The sequence below is a fragment of the Camelus ferus genome, chromosome 20 (genome assembly GCF_009834535.1).
Source record: "Camelus ferus isolate YT-003-E chromosome 20, BCGSAC_Cfer_1.0, whole genome shotgun sequence".
Classification (NCBI taxonomy): Eukaryota; Metazoa; Chordata; class Mammalia; order Artiodactyla; family Camelidae; genus Camelus; species Camelus ferus.
This window is the reverse complement of record NC_045715.1, coordinates 10,096,043-10,117,850: the sequence shown is the minus strand read 5'-3', so window position 1 is coordinate 10,117,850 and position 21,808 is coordinate 10,096,043. Positions and strand designations below refer to the sequence as shown.

Below are 21,808 nucleotides of genomic sequence, written 5' to 3'. Positions count from 1 at the left end.
GGAAAGTGGACCTCCCGTTCCCTTAAGCTTTTCTTGGTGTCTGCCTATCATCCCAGCCCTGGTGTTCTTTTCCTTTCTACATCAAGGGGGTTTCAATTTCTTGCAAAAGAAATTGCACTGCTGATAAACATTAGCTATGGAAAGGTTTTCTTTCAAACCCAAGGGAAGGAACAAGATAATTTCCCCTGGTTCAGGAAAGTCAGAGTAGAATAAAGCTTCTTGAAATATGAGCTTGATAAAAATAATATTGTCAGTATGAGATAAAAATGAGGACTTGGAGACAGTTTCATTCAAACTCACTTGATCATATATAATAAAGCCAAGAAAAACTGGGTATTGGGTGGGGGAGGGATTTTAACATGCTGAATTGAATCAAGCCGAGCTCTTAATTTGTAAGTTCAGCTTTCTCTGCCAGAATGTCAGAAGAGTCACTTGGGCAAGGCCCATTTTGTTGATCTCAGGGGTCTGGGTGGACAAAAGAATCTGTCAGGTCCCCAGTTGGAAATAGTTCTCTGAGTCTAGGTTAACTTTGCTCTCTCTCCCACCCCTCAAACAAAAAACATTTCTAATCTGTGTTAGTGGAGTTGGTCCCTACAACAGAGGACATTTATATAGATAAAATCTGTAGTGGCCAGAAGGGCCCACCTCACCAGTTTAGAGAATAAAGTAAGGTCACATTTCTTGTAATGTTCGATCCAAAATCATTCTGAGGGCCCCATTACATCTAGATGTAAGAAGTTCAGTGATTGTTTCAGGGGTCCCCTTGTGGATTGTGAGTAGCCCTGATGCATGCCAACATGTTCTACAAATTCTCCTGGTGGGGTCCTGTCATTTAAACCTGACACAGGAATCAATGCTTGTTAGTTCTGCTGCTCTGCTCTGCTGATCTTTCTATCATGGAGTTTTCCAGGTCTCGTCCTCACTTCTTTTCCTTTCACCCCAGCAGTGGGCTCTCTCAGGGTTCAGAGGTCCTGAACCTGGCTTCAGGTCAGATCCTTGCTTAGTTTCCAGCCGATCCCCACCTACCCCTTCCTTGTTGCCTCTGAGTGTGAAAGTGTTGGCGCCCCTTCACTGGGCCTTCTGCCGTGTAGAGCAGAGATGATCCTCCCGTGGCAAGGACCCCACCTTGACCAAACTAAATTTAGTGAGGCTCCTTTGAACACTCTTTTGGGCTAAGCCTTGTCCTTGGCTTGCTGAGCCCAGTTTAGCAAGAATCTCCCCAACCTTGACATCTAATCAAGTTTGTCTAATCAATTCTCTAACCATTGACCCCCTCACTCTGCCCACTGGCTATAAATCTCCAGCTGTCTTTGCTGTGTTCAGAGTTGAGCTCAGCTCTACACTGAAGTCTCTGTCCGCTACTACTGTGTGTTTTTGTGCGAGTAGAACAACTGTTGAATAAAGAGGAGGATGGCTTTTTGGCCACAGGGTCTGTGCCTGAACTCTCCAGCGCAGTCCTAGCAGGTCGTCCAGGGGAAGAAAGATAGACCGGCGTGCAGCTGGGATGTTAGCTCCTTGAATCCATGATGTCTCATCAGAACAACGCATTTCTTATTCTCCCCGTTGTAGGTGTTACCTGAACACTCTGAGACCTGTTTTCTTTAGAGAGGAAAAAAGATGAGGTGGTGGATCCATGTCTGTATTTTCCCTCCACTGTTTCAGGTTTCCTCCCAAGGTGGACTTGATGAGAAAGTGACTGGTGAACAGTTAGTTACAGTTTTAGACATCTCTGCATTTGGGGCTCGATGAGCTTGTGAGCGTTTGCATGAATTCTGGTTGTTGACAGTCTTATGAGTCTCTCTTTCCTGATGCTGGGAAACTTTGATCCTCCAAGAAGAGACAGGCGCTCTGTCTTTTCACTTCAGTTCCTTCCCTTTGCTCATCCCCAGGCCCGTGCTTGCCACCTCACGCTCGCAGTTCCGCTGGAACGTTTCTGGATGTCTTGCCCGTTACCACGATCCTCTTCCCTTCTGAGCCTGCAGCTTTAGGATGTGTGCATTTTGTTTTCCCCGGAGTCCTCCCTCTTTTCTGGTTCATCCCCATCTCTGATTAGTTACCATAGTTAGAAACTCACTCTGTCTTTTCATTCCTTTACCTATGGACAGTTTTATTAAGCTTCATTATGCTGTGTGCTGGGGATAAAGATAAATGAGACAAAGTTCTCATTCTGGAATCAAACAATGGCCAAAAAAAAAAAAATCAGGAAAATGAAATAATAGAAATTTGAACAAAATGCACAAAGGAAGAAGTAATTCCCTCCACTCGGGCTTTAGGGGAGCCTTCTCAGAGGAGGCAGCTCTTAGCCTCTTTTATGATGTAGGATCAGCCTGAGAGAGACTCCAGGAAGCTTCTCCACTCTCACCCCCATCCCAAGTCAAATTTATAGCAGCATTCATGCTTAGTTATTGGCGCTGCCTGGTTGAGTCCAAGATAGATCCCTCCCCTCCCCTGTTCACCTGTTTCTAAGCCTGAGGATGGAGATGGTAAGAGGCAGATGCTCAAATGAGTTGGTACTGAGGTTTTCTTTCTTGCATGTGATCTCAGAGCAGAACAGGAGGTTCAGCTCAAGTTTCAACCATGCCGATTCTCTGGGCTGCGTGGCCTCTCCTTCTCCCAAGACCTCTCCTGTATTGGCCCTGACCCATCCTCCGTGGATGGAACCACTCTCCTGTCCTTGGCTCTTGGCATCCAGGTACCTTTGTGCTTCTTGGCGTGGAGATCCCATGTCTGTCTGTTTGGCCTGAAGGGGTTGGTCAGGAAAAGTTTCCAATGAGCCATTCCTTTCTGCCCTACCCAGACCTATAAAATGCAACCGATGCCTCGTTAATTTTAAATGAAGCTCCCCATGTACCCACTCATCTCTGACGGCCACAATTAACCTCTGCTCCACACTCCTCTCCTTTTGTATTTGGCTGGCTGCTTCCTTGCTCAGTTGCCCTCTCTTAACTTGCACCCCAGGAGGTTGTAGGCCAGTCAGTAAAACTCCAGGAGGTACTCCAAGTTTATGGTCCCTTGTCTTTCCACAGCCCTTTGGACTCCCTCCCCCTTTCATTCTGTTCCCACTCCTTGCAGACCGTCTAAGAATGCTTTAAACCTGTCTAATCATTGGACTTCCCCAACTGGTCACTTTGACCTTGCAGTTTCCTCTCCTGCTGTCCTCCTTTGACTCTCAGACTGGCGTCTTCTGCTCTGTGATGTGGGTTGTGGGTGATGGAATGGGCTTCACCAGCTATGCCTTCCCACGGCAGGAAGGAGGAAATTCAAGAGTTGGTCCTGCTGGGGCCCCTGGGTTTCTTTGTCTTGCACTAGTCCTGGGTCCAGCTTACTTTATATTTATTGAGTAGGGGAAATCTGAACCTGTCACAAAGAGCAGAACATTCCCTGTGGCCTAGAGGAACTGAAGGCTGGGTTCTTTCGAATCGCCTTTGTCTGTGGTGTATTCATTTGTACTTTGCCCTTGCAAGGTTTCAAGGCCTTCTTCTGTGTGTCCTTCCAGCCCGTGCCTGTGGACCCTTGAGGGGAGACCTCGTTGCTCCATGTTATTTCCTTCGCCTCCCACACTTTCCTCAGCTTAGCCTGCAGGACAGGCTTTGGGGAAAGGGAATTGCTGCTGACAGCTTGCAGATGTGGCTTATATCTTGGAGGATCGGAGAATCAGCCTAGGACCCGATGAGGTTGGGGGCGGGGGGGGGGTGGTCTGCTTATATACTCAGGTGGGGGAAACATAGTAATTACAGCAAATGCAATAAGGTGTCTAGAGAAAAGCAATCATCTGAGTGCAGAAAGCCCAGGTTCTTGTTGTGGAACCTGAGCTGTGTCCCGGTTCCCTGAGAGGCTTAGCGATACTGCAATGATGATGAAACCTGGGTCCTTAACTCCCTGTGTGCTGGAAGGGACTAGTGGGAGACAGTCTTTCAAGTCCTCAGGCACTTGGTCCTGCCTGGGGATGGGGTGGGGGAGCGGGGTGACATTCTGGAGTCAATGTGTGTGAAGTGGATGGTGGGCCCCTGAATTTCTCATGGTCTGACTTTCCAAACAGTTTTCTGGATCTCTTTCCGAATTGCTTTGTTGGAACAATGCACTGGATGATCGGGGTTGCCAGATTTAACAAATAAAAATGCAAGTTGCCCAGATACATTTGGATTTCAGATAAATAGCAAATAAAGTTTTAGTACAAGTATATTTGGGATATAGTTATACTAAAAAAGTAATTCCTTGTTGACCTGTAATCCAAAGGGAATTGAGCATCCTGTGTTTTATGTGGCAACCCTGTCCGTGATCTAGGGCCCGTTGTTGGTGTGCTGCTGGGCTGTCAGCTCTTGTCCCCTCCCTTTATATGGTCAGTCTTCTTTATAGGTGACAGTCTATTTCTTTTTCTTAGATATTTTGTTTTCTTCTCAATTCTTAGCCTCAGCACAGCCAGTAGAGCCAATGGACCCTCAGACCTGTTTACCCCACAGAGTCACACCCCGGGGTTTGGGGTCATCCACTCAGGCACTGCAGCCCAGGAGGCACCCCCATGCACTGAGTTCCCGCTTAGTGGTGGCCTTGTGCCAGGCGCTTTGGATACATAGCCTCACGTCAGATCCACAGCATGTCCTTGTTGGAGTTATTTCAACCCCATTTAACAGATACGACTCAGAGTGTAGATTGCTTAAAGACAGATGGCATTTGAACCCTAGGTTTCATTTTGTTTCGAATTCCATCCTCTTTCACTCTGAGGTTATACACACACATGTCTCCTAAAAGAACTCTGGGAAGAAAATTGTTATCTACACTCATTTTTCTCTTCATATCCAGCCATGTCCCAGTAGTCCTAAAATGGACTAATTCCCAGCTCCCCTGGAGGGTATTTCCAGAGGTCAGTCCTTTTTGGATACCTCTTCTGTCTTAGGAAGGAAATGAGTCCTGAGCTTCTGCATCAGGGGCACCTGTTTTGATCGGAAAAACTAAGACAAACATGGAAGAAGTTCTCCAGGTTTGGGGAGGAGGCTCAGTGAGTTCCTGATCCAGTGAACTCTGTGAATATGCTGTCGGGGTGGGGACAGTGGCAAAGAAGGTTCCCACTGCCAGGGAGTGTTTCTTTTAGGCAGTTCCTCTGAAGGTCTGGTCCCTAGGTGAGTTTCTCTCTCTTCCAGACTCCTTTTCTGTCCGCCTACCCTTTTTATTTCCCAGACCCTCCTACGGTCTCCTTTAACCAGCCCCTCTCCTGGTAGCATCAGGGAAGTATACCCTTAGACGCCTGCCTATCTTGCAGTGTTGTTTCAGCTTTCATGCTCGACAGCTCTCTCAGATACAGGAGTTTAACACTGTTTTACACCGTCTGTCTCTGGCAAGGTTAGGTCATGTTGTGCTGTGACTTAAAATTGTATTAGCGTTTTCCTCACTGTGCAAGGGCTACCTTCCTGTAAGCCGTAAATCCCAGGCAGGAGATTTCAATGGATATGAAACTACTTAAGAGAAAACAAGAAAAAAGGGGGGAAAAAAGAAAGTGTTCAGTTTTTGTCCTTATCATGGTGCAAGTTTGTTTTCCTAATGGGGAATTTTCCAAGAACTCTCAGTGCTGTGACTTTATGGAATAAATGTGGTGGAAAAGGGCACACTTCCCATGCTGAATATCCTTTTTACTCTCTTCTGCTCCTCTGAGCTTTGCTTCTGAATACACAAAACCTGTATTTGTGACTGCCAAGAGGCCTTCTACTGTGAGGGAAAATGCATTGTAAATCACTCTTTCACAGCCAGTTAACAGGCAGTGTCTTTCTCACCAATAATTATGGTTTTGCTTTGAGTTGAGAAGGTTGTTTTTGGGGCAATAAATTGTGATGTCAGTTATCCTTCACTCTCTTTGCATGTGATTCCTCAGCCGGAAATTGGTGTTCTTAACAGTTGAACCTCTGGGGTCTCCAAGGCTTTGCAGCTGAAAATCTTGGAGCCCTCTGCTTTGGAAAGAAGAGAGAGATTGATCCAGAGAAGGCCTTTTTGTCTTTGATAGGAAATTTGAAAGTGGGGGAAGGGACCTTGGTTCCTTTTATTAAAACTATGTTATGTTAGCAAATTTTAACAAGACCTTAAATTAATAAGAAAAGTTTTTTAAAAAAATTTCATAACCGAGTACATCAAGGTTATGACCAGCTGATTGCTTACAGTGATGTGTTTTTTTGTGTCAAGGGTTTTGTGTACACACATCTCTTCTAAGAAGAACCCACATTGGGATTATCATTGGATTACAATGTGAAAGTTCATGAGCAGGAAAATTCCAACTAGAGTAAGAGAATCAAAGCTCTCCAATTCATGGAACTTGGTAGTGGAAACCTTCTTTCCACTCAATCTCACGTTTAAACTTACTGAGTGGCAGGTTATGATAAAAGTATTTGAACTCTTGAAAACAAAATGTTTCATAAGTCTGTGAGACTGTTTTGTGACTTTGTTATCCTGATCTCTAAGTCATCAGTGGGGAGGAATTGTGCAGCCATCTCTGCAAGAGAGAAGAACCGTTCACTCAGAGTTTTGGTGATCCTGGGGAATTGATCAGTCCTGGGGCCAAGAGCTTGTCCATATCCAAGAGCATGGCTCTGAGTCTTAGCTCACATAAAGGGAAGGGGGGAGGTTATTTAAGTCTCGAGGGCACAGTGCTTCTTCAGCAATCTGCTGAATGGCGCTAGGGTTTGGGCTCTTTCTATTTTCTGTGTGATGGGACGAGGTAGAATTGGGACCGTGTGACCCCTGGGATTTCTGACTTAGGAAGCTCAGAGGTTTTTAAAGTGAGGCAATGGGGCAGTGTGGTGAAGGGGATGAGCTCTGGAATCAAACCCTGCCTTGAGTCCTGGCTCTGTGGTTGTGAGCTGTATCATCTTGGGCAAGTTACTCTACCTTTAGTTCCCTCATTTGCAAAATGGGAGTAATAACACAAACAGTGATAGAGCTTGCTCTGCTTTCCAGATATTTCTGGAAAGTTGCTGTTTCTTACCACTTCCTCTGCTGCCACCTTGGTCCAAAGCACCATCATATCCCACCTGGATTATTAGCTTAGTCTTGTAACCAATCCCTCCTTCCCCTACCATATAGTAGACAGAGTGATTTGTTATAAAAATGTGATCTCAAAACTCTCCCATGCCTTCCCTGCTCCTGAAGCCGACGTCCTTGCCGTGGATTAGAAGGCGATACTTGATTTGTCTCCTTGGTACTTCTCTGGCCTCACCTTTAAATATTCTCTTCTTGATCCAGCCATTCAGACCTCTTTGCTATCCTTAGGGCACAATAAGTATGTTTCTAGCTCAGGGAATTGTCCAAGCCTCACATGTTCTTCCCTTATATCCATCCTCCTTTCCTGCTCACATATCGCTTGATCAGGAAGGTTCTTATTCTGCTTTATTTTTCTCCACAGTTTGTGTTTCTCAGCATCCTATACTTACTTAGTGCATCTATCCAAACCTGGAATGCAAGTTCCATGAGGGCAGAGTCTTTGTCTATGTCGTTTGTTTCTGTATCTCCCATACCTGAAACAGTACCTGGTTGATTAACATTTGATAAATAAGTGAATATAACCTGCTTCATAGAGTTGTTTAAAAAATTAAATGATGCACTGCTTCTGAAACTTGGCATGGTGCCTTGCACTTGGTGAGAATACAATAAATGTTAGCTATTATTATTTTTACTGCAGGGTTTAGTAACAAGAAATTCACTTAGGAGTAGAGAATGGGGATTTAACTATAGTGAATTGGCACAGCCAACTGGTGGGGGAGAAACTCACCCAAACATCTTTGTTGGAGACCAGGTTATCTTCATAATTCTTCCCTTATGTTATTTCTTATTTGCCATTTTAATGTTATACACAAGAGATAGAGAAGAGTAATAAAAATGAGCTCAAAGGGCAGCCTAAAGCAGTATCCTCAAAAGGTAAGGGTGTGCAGGGATAAGTAAATGCCTTTAAGCTGGAGTAGCTGAGATTACACGTTGGTAACTTCTCTGAGGTCACAGAATTGAGGGTTTACTGGGAAGAGGCATTGAGGTGGTGGGTCCTGTGTCCTGTGTTCTGAACACCATAGGAGACAGCTCATCTTTTGTATCAGTTACTTATTGCTCTGTAACAAACCATCCCCAAACTTAGTGACTTTAAACAACAACAACTTACTGTTTATTACAATTCTGTGGGTCAGCGAGGCAGTTCTGCCCCTTCGGATGTTAGCTGGGGCCACTGATGGTGCATTCATCTGAAGTTGGCTGGGGCGGGGACATCCCGGGGGTTGGGGAGTGGCCTGGGGACTTGATGCCGGCTGCTGGTTGGGAGGCCTTGGTTCTCTTCTACATGACCTCCCTCCAGGAGGTCTCTCATCACTCAGTAAGTAGTCTACCCTAAGCTTCTTCACTTGGTGGCTGGCTTTCAAGAGAGCAAACAGAAGCCGCAAGGTATCTTAAGGCCTAGGCCTGTAATTCACTAAATGCTACTCTGTTACATTCTATTGGTCAGAGCAAGTCACAGAGGGAGGCAAAAGTAGACTCTCCCTCTTGCTGTGAAGGGTGGGGTGCTCATGTGTGTATGGAGTTGAGAAGGGTGGTTGGCTGCATCTTTGCAGAAGACCTACTGTGTGTTTTAACTTGTACCAAATAATGGCCCCTGTCTTGGGCTCCTTACGAATCCTTGCTGCCTATGGGGGAGCTGAACTTCATAGCCTTAAAGCTGCAAGGCCAACAGCCTCAGTAACCAGCTCTGTACAGAAGATCTTGACACCTATTGGAAGGGTACAGTTTTTCTCCGCTTAAACGAGGAAATCGTTAATTATTGATTAAAAGTTGATTGCTTGGGAGCCATTTGCTCTGTGGTTAAGGTTTTTTTTTTTTTTTTAAGATTTCACAATCATTTATTAAGCCCTTCCAACATACCAGAAACTGGCTAGGCTCTTTAACATATTTCTATCATTAAATTCTCACAGTAACCCCAGTAGGGATTTTGAATGATTCAAATGGAAATTATTCACTCTGTTTTTTGAATACAGGATGTCATGTATTCAGGGTCACATGGCTAATATAGGGCAGAGATGAGCGTTAACTTCTCATACTGCACTTTGCATGCAGGTTCCATGACACCACTCAGCCTCTCTTTTATTTGGGTAAAGAAAGTCACAAAGGAACAAGGATGGGGAAAGGCAATAATACTATTTTAGACTATTTTGTTGAAATGGACCCATTTGAATACACAGAAAAAAAAAAAAACGAATTGGCAAGTACATGGTCTTTGGGAGCAAAGCTGTGTACATGTATATTGGTCAGAATTTTGTTTTGGAATTTCTGGAAATTATGACTTGAGTTACAGGTTTTGATTCTCAGGTTGGTATATCAGTTAAGATTAGGTCTAGTGGAGCATAACAGAAAACCCCAAATGACAGTGACTTAAATATAGTACATGTCTATTTCTATCTTGTAAAGTGAACTCTGGAGGTAGGTATGGCAGGGCTAGTATTTCTGCTCTGTAAAAATCAAGGACCAGGCTCCTTCTGTTTGGTTACTCCCCCACTCCCTACACATGCTTCCACTCATGGGCCAACAGGTTTGTAGGGTCCAAGTCATTCAAATGCATTTAATTATCAGGAAGGAAGGAAAGAGAAAGGGACACTCCTTTCCTTCAGTTACTTCCCAGAAGATGCGCATGACATTCCTGCTTATATCTTATGACACTCGGTCATGGCCATATCTAGCTGAAAAGCAGGCTGAGCAATGGCCAGCTGAAAATTGGGGATTTAACAGCTAAAGAATGGAGTGCACACTGGGGGATAATTAGCTGTTTCTGATACAGCAGATGTGGTTTGTAGAGTGATATTTGAATAAATGTGTGAAATAAGAATAAAGTTTTGGATTAAGTTATAAACAATTAAAGATGAATAAAAAAGATACTCTTTTCCTAGGTGCTTGCTTTCTCCAATAGTAAGCCCCATCAGTGTCATCTTTTAAAGACAGTGTTTGGTGTCATGTTACTGGATGTTTATATTTAGATGCTTTGACAAAATGCCTGGCTGTGTAAAATAGGAAAGATCTGCTTATCACCATTTCGGATAAACCACACTGATGGCATAAGCCATCCGTTTAGGCCGCATAGTCAAGTATGACGCAATGCCACTAGCTAATGACCACTTACCCTAATCCCAATAAGTGGGGAAAACAAATAGGTCTATTTAGTACTGAATTTTTCAACCTAAACCTGTGACATGATAACTGTAATGTATAGTGATAGACTTTATGATCACTAGTGTTTGCAAAGCAAGGAATAGTTGAATAAAAACTCTCATATTTTGCTTGTTGCTGTGATGGTCAAGAAAAATTGATATATAGATTAAGGATGTTTATTAAATAAATTGTTTAATACCTTTTATATGTTTGGCTTTGTTTGGCTTCCATATGTCTACCATAGGCTTTGAGGGGATAGGCAAGAGTATTAGACACCTTCCTGGTTTTCTGTGCGTTAATAATACAAGGGAGACAAGATGAAAGTTTAGCTAGACTTTGAAATAGGAGTAAAATTTGGACAGAGAGGAGGAATGTAGGAGGGATGTGGTCCAGGTAGAGCCTTGGACTTGATCAATGCCTGTGGTCTAGGGAGGAGGCCAGTAGCCTGGCTGGAGGTAATGTTGGCTGGGCAGGGTCGTGAGGAAGACCTCAAATGAGAGGATAACAAATCGGTACTTTGTCCCCTTAGCAGTGAGGATCAATGGGCTATTTCAGAGCAGACAGATGACGAGGAAAGTACAAGGATGAGGAATAGTATGAGCCTTGGGGATAGTTCATCCTCCTGCTCCCACCTTTGGAAGAGGACCCGTAAAGGAGGCAGTAGGGAAACACCCAGGTGTGGTTAAACCCAGGAGGGAAGAGTGCCACAGGAATCAAACGGGGACAGCTAGGGGGTGGACGTGGTTGTTAACCAAACTGCAAAATGTTTCAGAGAGTTAAAAGATGAATGAGAAGTGAGAAAAGGTTGTTGTTGGATGTGGTCTAGGATTACTGCTGACATTTCAGAGCTCACGGTTTCAGGGGTGCCACCTGGTGTGGGCAGGACTGCCTAGGTTGGGGAAGAAATGAGCATTAGGGAAACATAAGGTGGGTGAGATGACTTGAGGGAAGGTTGGCTGAGAGGAGAGAGGTGAAGCAGTTCAAAGGGAACTCCCCATGCCCATGCCCTGGAGTGGGGTGGGGAGAATTACACGTTTTAGGGCAGAAAGGCAGCAGCAGTAGAAAAGGCCGGAATAAAGATGTGGAAAAAGAATGGTTATGAATGCAAAGCCCCTTGGGTTTTAGTGGGCTGCAGTACAAGAGGAGGGGTGGCTGTCCTAGAGCGGAGGAAATCTGTACTTCTTGGGCTCAACTGGGAGCAGAGTCTGTGACTCTTCCTCAGGGCTCTTGGGCCTCTGCAGGAGTGGAGCAGATACGCCGTGGTAATGGCCTTTGGTGGTAACTAGATGCTGGACTTGGCAGGGGCCTGAAGGAGGCTAAGAGGTCCCCACCCCACCCCCCTTCTTTAGAAAGGATATTTAGCCATCATTTCATAGACAGCTCCAGGTGATCATTTTCTTTCACTCGAACAGATGGTGAAAGAGGGGTTCCCTTTGGCTACTGGACTCCTGGATTCTATGACACATGTTAAGAAGTAAAGAAGTTCTAAAGTACTAAATGTGGAGGAAGGAGGGGGCAACAGATAGCTTGCTCCTTCTTTAATGGTGTCCCTAGGAATCTGTGCGTTTGCGGGCAGTAACACACTGGTGTGTTACTGGGTGTACACACAGGGCAAACCTGCCACGGCGGGTAAGTCAGAGGTCGTGGCTTGCTCAACCGGCACCCTTTGGCCTGGAAACCAACAACAGCCCAGTCTGGGAGAGCTCCTCCCACTGGGTAGCGTTCTGACCCGTCTCCCTCTCCCTCCGCAGAGCCATACTCTTTGGGCAGAAGCTTCACTTTGGGTATTTGCAGAGCACACCGGTCATAAGTGGAGTGGAGGGTGCTGGAAGGGATCCTCATTATAATATCTCCCAAGTGAGCTGCCACAGTTCCCAGGGGCTCTTTGGAGCAAAGTACAGTTTCCTTGGCTGGAGACTTGCTCCTTGAGATCTGGAGTTACCCAAAAGCTGAGGGTTGATGGAGTCTCATTCATACTCCTTAGAAGCATATAACTCTCTGGTTTCTGTATCATGTTCAATTCATACTGTCTTCAAGATTCCAGAGTTAGTTTATTCCACATAGCTAAATAGTGGGATGTTAGAAACCTGAGTGAGTAGGTTTGGAAAATGTGACCTTTTTTTCTTAACCCCTGTGTTAGGTCTCCTGAGACCTCCAGGTTGGTCCCACAGAGGACAGCCTTGATTGCCCTTGGAAGCTGCAGGTTGAGATAAATAGTGCCGTGACAGATAAGACACAAGGTTAGGCTGAAATGTTACCCCAGGCTTGGCCTCCATCTGCTGGGTGACCTTGAATAAAACCTTTTTCCACTTACTCTGGAGTTGGAATGTGGGCTGATAGTACAGTCTGCCTGCCTGCTGGGGGGCTCATGGACTTGTGGGTTGAGGCTGATGGAGGTCACTGCTGGAAAGGGCTTTGGGCTCCTTGCACAGAAAAGCCTAATAAACGATGTCCAGTGATGAATACAGGCTGTTGTAATTGTTGTTTAGTCTCATGCCTAGTAGCACCTGAGTTCCAGTCACAGTACAGAGCTGCACACGAGATGGCCAGCCTCCCCACACCCAGAGAAGCTGTATTAGTCGCTCCCAGTATCACATGGGCTCACAAAACACATGGGTTTTGTGTCAGTGGACATTTAATTTGATTTATCTTGGTCTGGCTTAGGCCAGATGAAGTCAACTAGTCTGCACATCCCCAACTGACTCTAAGGAGGAGAGGCTCAAGGGCAGCTCTCTAACCACTTAATTGCTCTCAGTGGCAGGAAAAGCAGAGCCTGGGTTTGAATAGGGTATTTGCATATCTGCACAGCTTTCCTCCTGTTCAGTTTCTCCCCAGACTCTCTGAAGGCTTCTGCCTGCTGTCTAGCTCATCAGATTTCAGGAGCCCCTGCCCCCCCCGCCTTTGGCTCAAAAAGGGTGGTTATTAAGAAACCCAAACTTTATTTTTGTTTTAGTTATGTTCTGTGTTTAGTAACTGTTGGATCTGCCTTGCCATTTTCTTGAATTTTGTTTCTGTCTCTCACATGCACATTGTTGTTGTTGTTGTTGTTTTTAAAGCATCTGGTGCCTCAGATATCAACTGCTATTGGTAGTATTCAGTCTTGACCTAGAAAAAGATTAGGTTAAATAACTTGTTGCCCTGAGACCATTTCTCATTTGTAGAAGGAAAGCTGTATCTGGAGCAGGTTTCTGGGAGACTGTCTTCTCCATAGACAAAAAGAATTCTTTATATGGTCCTTTCTACAATCAGGAGTACTTGGCGAGTGGAAATCACGGACTGACTCCCAAGTCAACCAGTTACCTGTCTTATTTCAAACAATGATGGTCAGTTATTTTTCAGAGAGAAAGAATCCCGTGGCACTGATTTTGTCTCATCTTTCCTGCAGTTCTGACTCTGCGGCTGTGCAGAGTTCCATAATCTCCCTACACTAGTAGAAACAGTGCTAATAACACCACATCCTGATTTATTGCCCTTTGTTCACGATGCGGGAATGACTTCCAACAGTGATTTAGCCTTGTTCCCGACATTACTTTTCGGGTCACAAGGAGAGGGGATATTCTGTTTCTATATCCTCCGGATGTTTCTTCTCCTTCGAGCTTCTCCAAGCCTTTTCATTCTTTTGGCCACCAAAGCATCGGGAAAGAGGAACCTATAATCGTGGCTTCCCTCTTTTCTCTCCCCATTTATTTATCACTTAATTTTCAATCTGGCTTTTGCCCCTTTACTTCCCTGAAACTGCTTGTGCAAAGCAGCACGGACCTCATTGCCAATTTGGTAACTTGATTGGGGTCTGTGAATTTTGGTGGGGAAAGTACTAACCTTTAACGGAAGTTTAGCTTTTCTTTCAACTGTTAATGTAGGCAAGAAACCAGAGTGGTACTAATAGTATCCCGAGGTATTTCAGTTTCGCGTTACAGTTATGGGAGAGATCGTCGTGTCGTTTTCTTTCATCACTATCGAGAAATTGCAATGGTTTGTGGGCCTGCTGCTGGATCTTCTTACTTAGTGAATTAATAAAGAAGCACATATATGATCATAGTGTAATGTTTTAATATTTTGATAACTGTATTCCAATATAAGTAATTTATCATATGTATTATATTTTATATATTTAACAGTATTATTTTAAGAAGCGACCCATAGGTTTCACCAGATTGCCAAAGGGGTCCATGGCGCATTAAAAGGGCAAAGAACCCAGTTTTACTCATTAGCTACCTGATTTCTCTAGAGTGTTTCTCTTACAGGAAAAGCCTCCTACTGAAAGTTATCTTTTCCTTTACTCCCACGATACCACCCTTTCCCCCACCTTTCTCATTACTTTTCTCCTGGTTCTTAGTTCTTTCGTTTATTTCCTACATTTGAGATTTTTTTCAAGATTCTGTCTTCTCTCCCTCTCACCCTCCTTCCCTTCTTCCTTCTGCAAATATTTATTGAGTGCTTACTTTTCAGTAGCTGATAGTCCTGTGCGGGGTACAGACGAGCAAGTAGGCCATTAAATACAGTCTGATGTGTGCTGCAGGATACTCAGGGACACTGTGGAGAAACACCTAAACCACCTCGGGAGTTGAGAAAGACTTCTCAATGGAGGCACCCTTAAGCTAAGTCCTGAGGCTAAAGTGGAGTTAGCTAGGCTCAGGGGTGGGAACACAGTGGCAGCTACAAAGGGCTGGTTGGGTGATAAAGTTAAGGCTAGAGGCATAAGGAGTGGCCAGACTATGGAGTGCATCTTACACCATGCTAAGAGTAGCTGCCAAGGGGTTTTAAGAGAATTGCGTTTTAGAAAGATGACTAACTTGGAGTAAAGAATGGATTCGAGGTGGGGAGGCTGAGAAAGGATAACCTTTGCTTTTATTTGAATGCATCACACACATCCATCCCATGTTCATGCTTCTCTTCTTCCTGAGTTGCTTTTCCATGGTAGCTGATACTCCTGGAGAACTGTGCTTCACCTTCCTGGCAATATTTTCTCTTCAGAGGTCCTTGACTCCCATGCCACATTCTTGGAGGACATTTAGAGTTTTATTGGTGGAGGGAGTAATTAGGTTTGTTTGTTTTTTTTTAATGGAGATACCAAGGATTGAACCCAGGACCACCTGCATGCTAAGCATGTGCTCTACCACTGAGCTCTACCCTCCCGCTCTGGAGTTACTTGTTACGCATCTGTTTCCTCCTCCTTCTTTGAGTTACTTGAGGACAAGAACTGGGTCTTGTTCATCTTTACATCTCTAGCACCTAACATATTGCTGGGCCCCTAGAAGATTTCTAAACTGAGCCAAATTAAGGGAGAAAAATTTACAGAATTTGTCCATCATCATATAGCAAAGAGAGCCTGCAAAACCCCTCAGAGCTCTCCACAGAATCATGAGTTCTCAGAGTGAGAAGACCACCTAGCTATCCTTGACTTTTTGCATATAAGCACTTTGTTTTTGTATAGGAGGAATCTGCTGGGTTTATACCTCCCCAGCCACTCTCTGCCACCACCAGCCTATCAGTGGGTGTTGCCAGAATTCAGAGGTGTTTTAACAGAACTTGAGTTTTTACCATTAGATCCATTTTACCAAAAGTAAAAAAGTAAAATGGACCTAATGGTCTTCTTTCGTTTTCAGTGGAAAAGAGAGATTTTCACCCAGGAGGACAGAGTAGAGAGTAACTGAGTAAAGCGGGCTCAGTCTTAGTGAAGGGAGGTTGTAGTGCTGAGAGCCAGAATATCCAGAGACCAGAGCCCGTGGCCCACTCTCTTAGATGGTGGTGGGTTGAACGCAACGGCAGCCCTGATTGTGGAGATTTCCCCATGAACCTGGACAGAGCCCTTGAACCGCCTTGATAATTGGCAGAGGGTGTCCTTTCACATAGCTCCCACCTTGAATTCCAGGCCCTCAGTGAATGTTCTAGGGACAAACAGGGCACAGACTATTTATTTTTTTCGTGAAGGCACTTGCTATGTTTCCCAGCTTTTCCCCATGATCAAAATGGAAAAAATGTTAATGGTTTAGGTTCATTGCTCTTTATGCAGGCAGCAGCCAGATACCAGAGAAACCTGGGAGTTGGAAAGAACATTGTAAAGACTGCAGGTCTCTTTTTGAACTTACTGTGTCTGCAGATCAAGTGGAGAAAGGGCTGCTCGCTGGCAGGGATGATCATGTGATTGGCTTTCATTCCCTGACAGGGAGAATGTTGATCAGTATCAGAACCGGGCTCCCTTCTGTTTCTTCCAAAGGCAGGAATAAATGCTGGGAGGAAGAGGTAACCATTGAAGAGACAAACACAATAAGAACTTCTTCTAAAGACTTTAAAAAATAGAACATGTAGGTACTCCTGATGGCGAGTTAGGGAAGCCCAGTTTACATTTGACAAATACTTCAATGAAGTTTTCTCATAAACAAACCTTAGGCAAAATCTTGCCTTAGTCATATTTTGGCAGGGAAAGTTCATCTAGTTCTTGTCAGGCCTAATTGGTATTAGGATTTTTTTCAAGTAAGATGCTGAGCTCTGTGGATCAGAAAAATTGAGAGATACAATTTTTGAGGTAGAGAGAAAGAAAGGGACAGAAGTTGTACTTTAAGAAAATCTTGGAGTCACATCAGACACTTGCAATGGACTGAATGTTTGTATGTCCCCTCAACCCAAATTTATATGTTGAAACCCTAATTCCCAGTGCAATGGTATTTGGAAGTGGGCTTTGGAGAGATAATTAGGTCATGAGGGTGGAGCCCTCATAAGTGGGATTAGTGCCCTTGTAAGAAGAGACTCTAGAGAGCTCACTCACTCTGTCCAACATGTGAAGACAATATGAGAAGTCAGCCATCTGCAGCTTGGAAGAAGGCTGTCACCAGAACCAGACCATGCTGGCACCCTGATCTCAAACTTCCAGCCTCTAAAACTAGGAGAAGTACATTTCTATTGCTTATAAGTCACCCAGTCTATGAGCCCTTGTTAGAGCAGCCTGACTGGACTATGACAACACTACAGTTCTTGCTTCCAGTCACTGTTGAAAATTCGGCTTTGCAAAGATATGGCTTCATTGAAAGGAATGTAGCACTATCTAATGGTGAAGCTGGAAACTAGTCGTGGTGTATGAACTATTGGATAGATGTTGAGCTAGTAGTCATTTGAGCTAGTATAGACAGACAAATGTTGAGTATGGTGTGCTTTCTTCAAATTGAAAATACTCTCGCATCCCTTGAGTTTGTTGGGGCACCTTGGGTTGCCTCCCTGCCCAGTTTGGAATTTAACATTAGAATGGATATGGTCGGCTAGAGATATTGTAGAGAACCAGAGAAAAGAAAGTTGCTGCAGGCCAAAGTGGTCAATGAGGGCAGAATCTTCAAAGCCTGTCCATACCTGCCAGCTTCATAAAACAGAGCTCCTGAAGGCAGTCATCTGTGGGACTGTAAAATATTAGGGCCTGAAGAAATGGAGAAAAGGTCTGAAGCTCTGCTGAGGCACTAGCTTCATGTGCTGATTTCAATTTCAATTAATTAAAATGAAATAAGGGTAAACATTCAATTCCCCTGTCACCCTAGCCACATTTCAAGTGTTCTATAGCCATGGTGCAAATCAAGAACATCTCCATCAGCGCAGAAAGTTCTGCTGGACAGCACAGATCTGGTCTAAAGTCAGGTTGGAGAACTACATCCCAATGGCCAAGTCCAGTCTGCTGCCTGTTTTTGTACAGCCCGTGAGCTAAGAATGGTTTTTATATTTTAAAATGGTTGAAAAAAAATTGTAGACTTTAACTTTCTTTCTTAATATAACATGTACCTCTGAATGTCCTTGGTTTTGCCTTTTGGCCCCTGAAGCCTAAATATTTACTATCTGGAGCTTTCCAGAAAAGGTTTGCCAACTGCTGGTCTAAAGCATCTTCTAACTCTGGTTGAGGAAACTGAAGCCTGGAGACAGAAAGTGATTTGTGGTGGATCGCACAGCCCGAAAGGACAGTCTGCACTGTGGCTTTTGTTTAACCTGCTCCTTAACTGTGTCCTGACCTCTTTCCTTCCTAGGGTTTCTGTTGCTATTCACTCAGCAGATAAAACAATAGGTTTCTTTAACTGCCTTTATTCTGAATTAGAAAGAGAGTGATCGACTCCTTGAAGAGACCTGGATCATGTTAACTTATGAGCTGGTCACAGGGAGGATCAGGGAATCATCTGCTGGAGTCACATGTTCACAAAGGTTTTCCGATACAGACCTTGGGATTCCCTCCCAGTGAGGTTACAGACACAGAAAGACCAGGCGAAGTAAAAGACGACTGTCATATAACTGAAAACCTTTCTTTCTCCTCCAGACCATACTGCCTGGGATTATTAATGAATTAAATATTTTTTAAAAGTTTTAAAATTTCCTTGTGGTTAGTGCCAATTGCACTGCGTTATATTGGTGTTGTGAGTTTAAAGTATTAATTTGTCAAACATAACCATTTAAAAGTAGACTACATTTTTAAATAACCTGTTGATTTTTTCCTTCATTTTAAAATATGTTTTAAAAAATATACTAAATTCCCCCCTCCCCAGGAAAGTGATTTCAATGACTTTGAAGATGAACTTAAATGATGGTGTGTTTAAACATCTAGCCAGGATTCCGTGCAGAATAGCAGGGTTACAGGAAAGTTACAGTACAATCTACAGTTGGTCCTCATTATTCGTAGATCTATATGTGCAAATTCACCTACTAGATAAAATTTGTTTATAAACCCCAAACAATAATTACATTACTTTTACAGTCATTTGTGGACATCCACAGAGTGGTGAAAAATTTGAGTTGCCCAACACACACATTTTCAGCTGAGGTTGAACAAGGCCATGCTCTGCCTTCTGGTTTTGGCTCTCATACTGTGAACAAGTGTTTAGCGCCACGTTTCCCACTTGTTGGTGCTTTTTGTTGGTGATTTCACTCTTTAAAATGGACACCTAGTGTAGTGCTGAAGTGCTGTCTAGTGTTCCTAAACGTAAGAAAGCTGTGATGTGATGTAAATATGTGTGTTGGAGGATCTTCGTTTAGGCATGAGCTATAGGGGTGTTGGCCGTGAGTTTGATGTTAATGAATCAACAATATATATTCAATGAGATGTCTTTAAATAGAAACTTTAAACATAAAACAAGGTTATATGTTGATAGTTGGTGGATGTGTTGTGACCAGAGGCTCTCAGGAACCTCATTTCCCCTAGGAGCAATGGCTCAGAGACTTTATATAATATAACTATCACAAATAATGAGGATCAGCTAATATCTGTAACACACAAGGGCTTGTAAACCCTTCACTGTGCCTCTTCCTGTGCATCTCACCTGGTCTGGTCTTAGGGTCCAGTAATGCCTGTACGCACTGCCGTCTGCACAGGCATGGCTAGAACTCACTTCTCAAAGTGACAGGGGTTCCTGACCATTATAATTGGGGATACTTATTTTACAGCCAATTTGCTGTATCATCTCATGGAAGCTGCCTGTTCTCTCTGTGTCCCAGCCAGGAAGTAAAATGAGACTAATAGGACTGACCGAACTCCACTTACACCAGGTCTGGTGGAAGATCAATGTGATAGCAAAGATCCATGTGGCTGTGCTGCAACCATACATGTTTGGAATTTTCCTGGGCTTTATTTTCCACCTGGAAATTATAGTGTGCACCAGACAGGAGTGGATTCATTGAATCTGGGACAGATTAATTGATGTGAAGGTTTAGTAAGAATTGCTTGGTTCTTAGGGAAGCCAAGACGATAAGAAAAATACCTGAAGGGAAGGAGATCAGAAGGCAGTCAGTCTATTGATTGTTCAGGATTTCTTCAGAATTCAACAGGTAGCTGTCTGGTGGGACCATCGCTGTGTCTCAGAAGCCTGCTGGTGGTTCAGACTGAGCAACTGAGCAGAGACTAAGACTTTGATGATGTGAGCTTTTAAATCATTATTTAAATCATTATTCCTTTTCTTCTTTAAAGGGAGAAGAGGTTCCTTGAGGTTACTGAGAGCACTGGGGTTTCTTTCTGAGCTCTTTGGAACACATATGAGAAATGAAGCTTGAACATTTCTCCCTATTTGGAAGTCTTGCTGGAGTCTGCTTTGTCAGAACTAACTCATCAGTGTCATAGCCACTTTCTAATTGTGCACTGCTTTCCGTGGCATCTTCTGAATTAGCATCAGGTTTTCCTCAAACATGGAAATGTTCTTATCAGAGAGATGACACACCCGGAAATTTTTGGAAGGTGTGTATGGCTGTGTGATTGCATCAGACTATGGAAGAAAACCTCGTGCAAATCCCAGACCAGTAGAAATCCAACTTTTTAGGACAGATTTCCTGCCTGAGTGTTAGAACTCTAGGACCCACTCTGGATCGCTCCATCTGTCATGGCAAAAGGAAAATTCACCATGTGAAATTCATCATTTCCTTGCCCCCGCCTTCCTGGGCTCCTTTGTGTCCTGTCATGTTAGTGGAACCACCATCTCTCCAGTTACCCAAACCAGAAAGATGCAAGCCATTTAAACTTGTTCTCTCATCCTTTGTTGTCTAAGCTTTGTCTGCAGGTAGCCTACCTCCCAAACATCCCCATTAGTCATGCATCCCCTCTCACCCATAGCCAGGGCCTTAGTTCCAACCCCTCACGTCTTTCTGCTTGCCCATCTCCAAACCCTTTGAACGTGTCTTTTCTTGGACCTGTCTCTTCTTGGATCTGTCTATTTACTCATCAAAGTGGTTCAATCAGGTCTCTTTCTGACTGAAGACTTATGATGAGGGCTGCGTGCCTTTGCGTGGTATTTGAGGCGCCGCAGGATCCGGCTCCCATGTGTCAGCCCAGCCTCCCTCCTCAGCACTCTGCAACTTGTTTGGTATGTTTCAGGTTTCTTTGCCTTTGTCGGTCTTGCTCCTTCTGTCTGGAAAGCCCTTGCCGGTTTTTCTGTTTGGGAAAATTCTGTTTGGTCTTTAAGACTCAGCTTCAGGGTTTCATCTCTCTCCTTACAAATCATAATAAAAATATTTAACAATTAGTCTGCTTGGGTTCTGAGCAATTAGAACATGGAGAACTCCTGGTATGGCCTTGCTTCTAGGTACCAGGTAACTGTCCTCTGGGTAAACCCCACCCAAGCAGGGTTGATCATTGCTTCTTTGTGCCACTGCTGTACATGTGGAACGCCTGTTATTCACCCTGTGCTCATTCAACAAACATTTAATAATTGCGAACTCTGTTTAGACCCTGCCTGGATCATGAGAACACAAGAATGAAATGACAGCATTTTTGTGATCGGATGCTTATAGTGTAGTAGTATAGCATTTTTTTCTTGTTTGATTATTTTCTATAAGACTATGAGCTCCTTGGATGGTGGGGACCAGCTCTTTCATCTCAGCATCCTTGGTACCTGCCTAGCGCTGGGCGCACAGCATGCTCGTCAGTCTTTTCTGAATGAGGGTATCAGGCTGGGATCCCCAGTGTCTGGACTCAAGGGTCAGAATGTCAAGGTGTTAAAATGGTTCAAGGGATTGATTGGTCATGGGGTGAAGGGCTTCCAGCAAAAGGTGTTAGGTAACAACGTTTATTTATAACAGTATAGCCCAGAGAAAGTTCATGTGTCTTCTCTGTTCCTCCTAATTCAGCTTTTTTCCCTCTTCTTATAGTTCTTTTTTGAATGGAATAATGTCACCCACTCATTGGTTTTATATAACTCCTATT

At 44.0% G+C, this 21,808-nt stretch overlaps 1 long non-coding RNA gene across 4 annotated transcripts in view; it reads left to right on the top strand.

The window, feature by feature from the left end:
- Positions 1–21,808, top strand: part of LOC116658208 — a 271,406-nt gene that overhangs the window by 90,715 nt on the left and 158,883 nt on the right. The gene's annotated exons all lie outside the window — the stretch shown is intronic.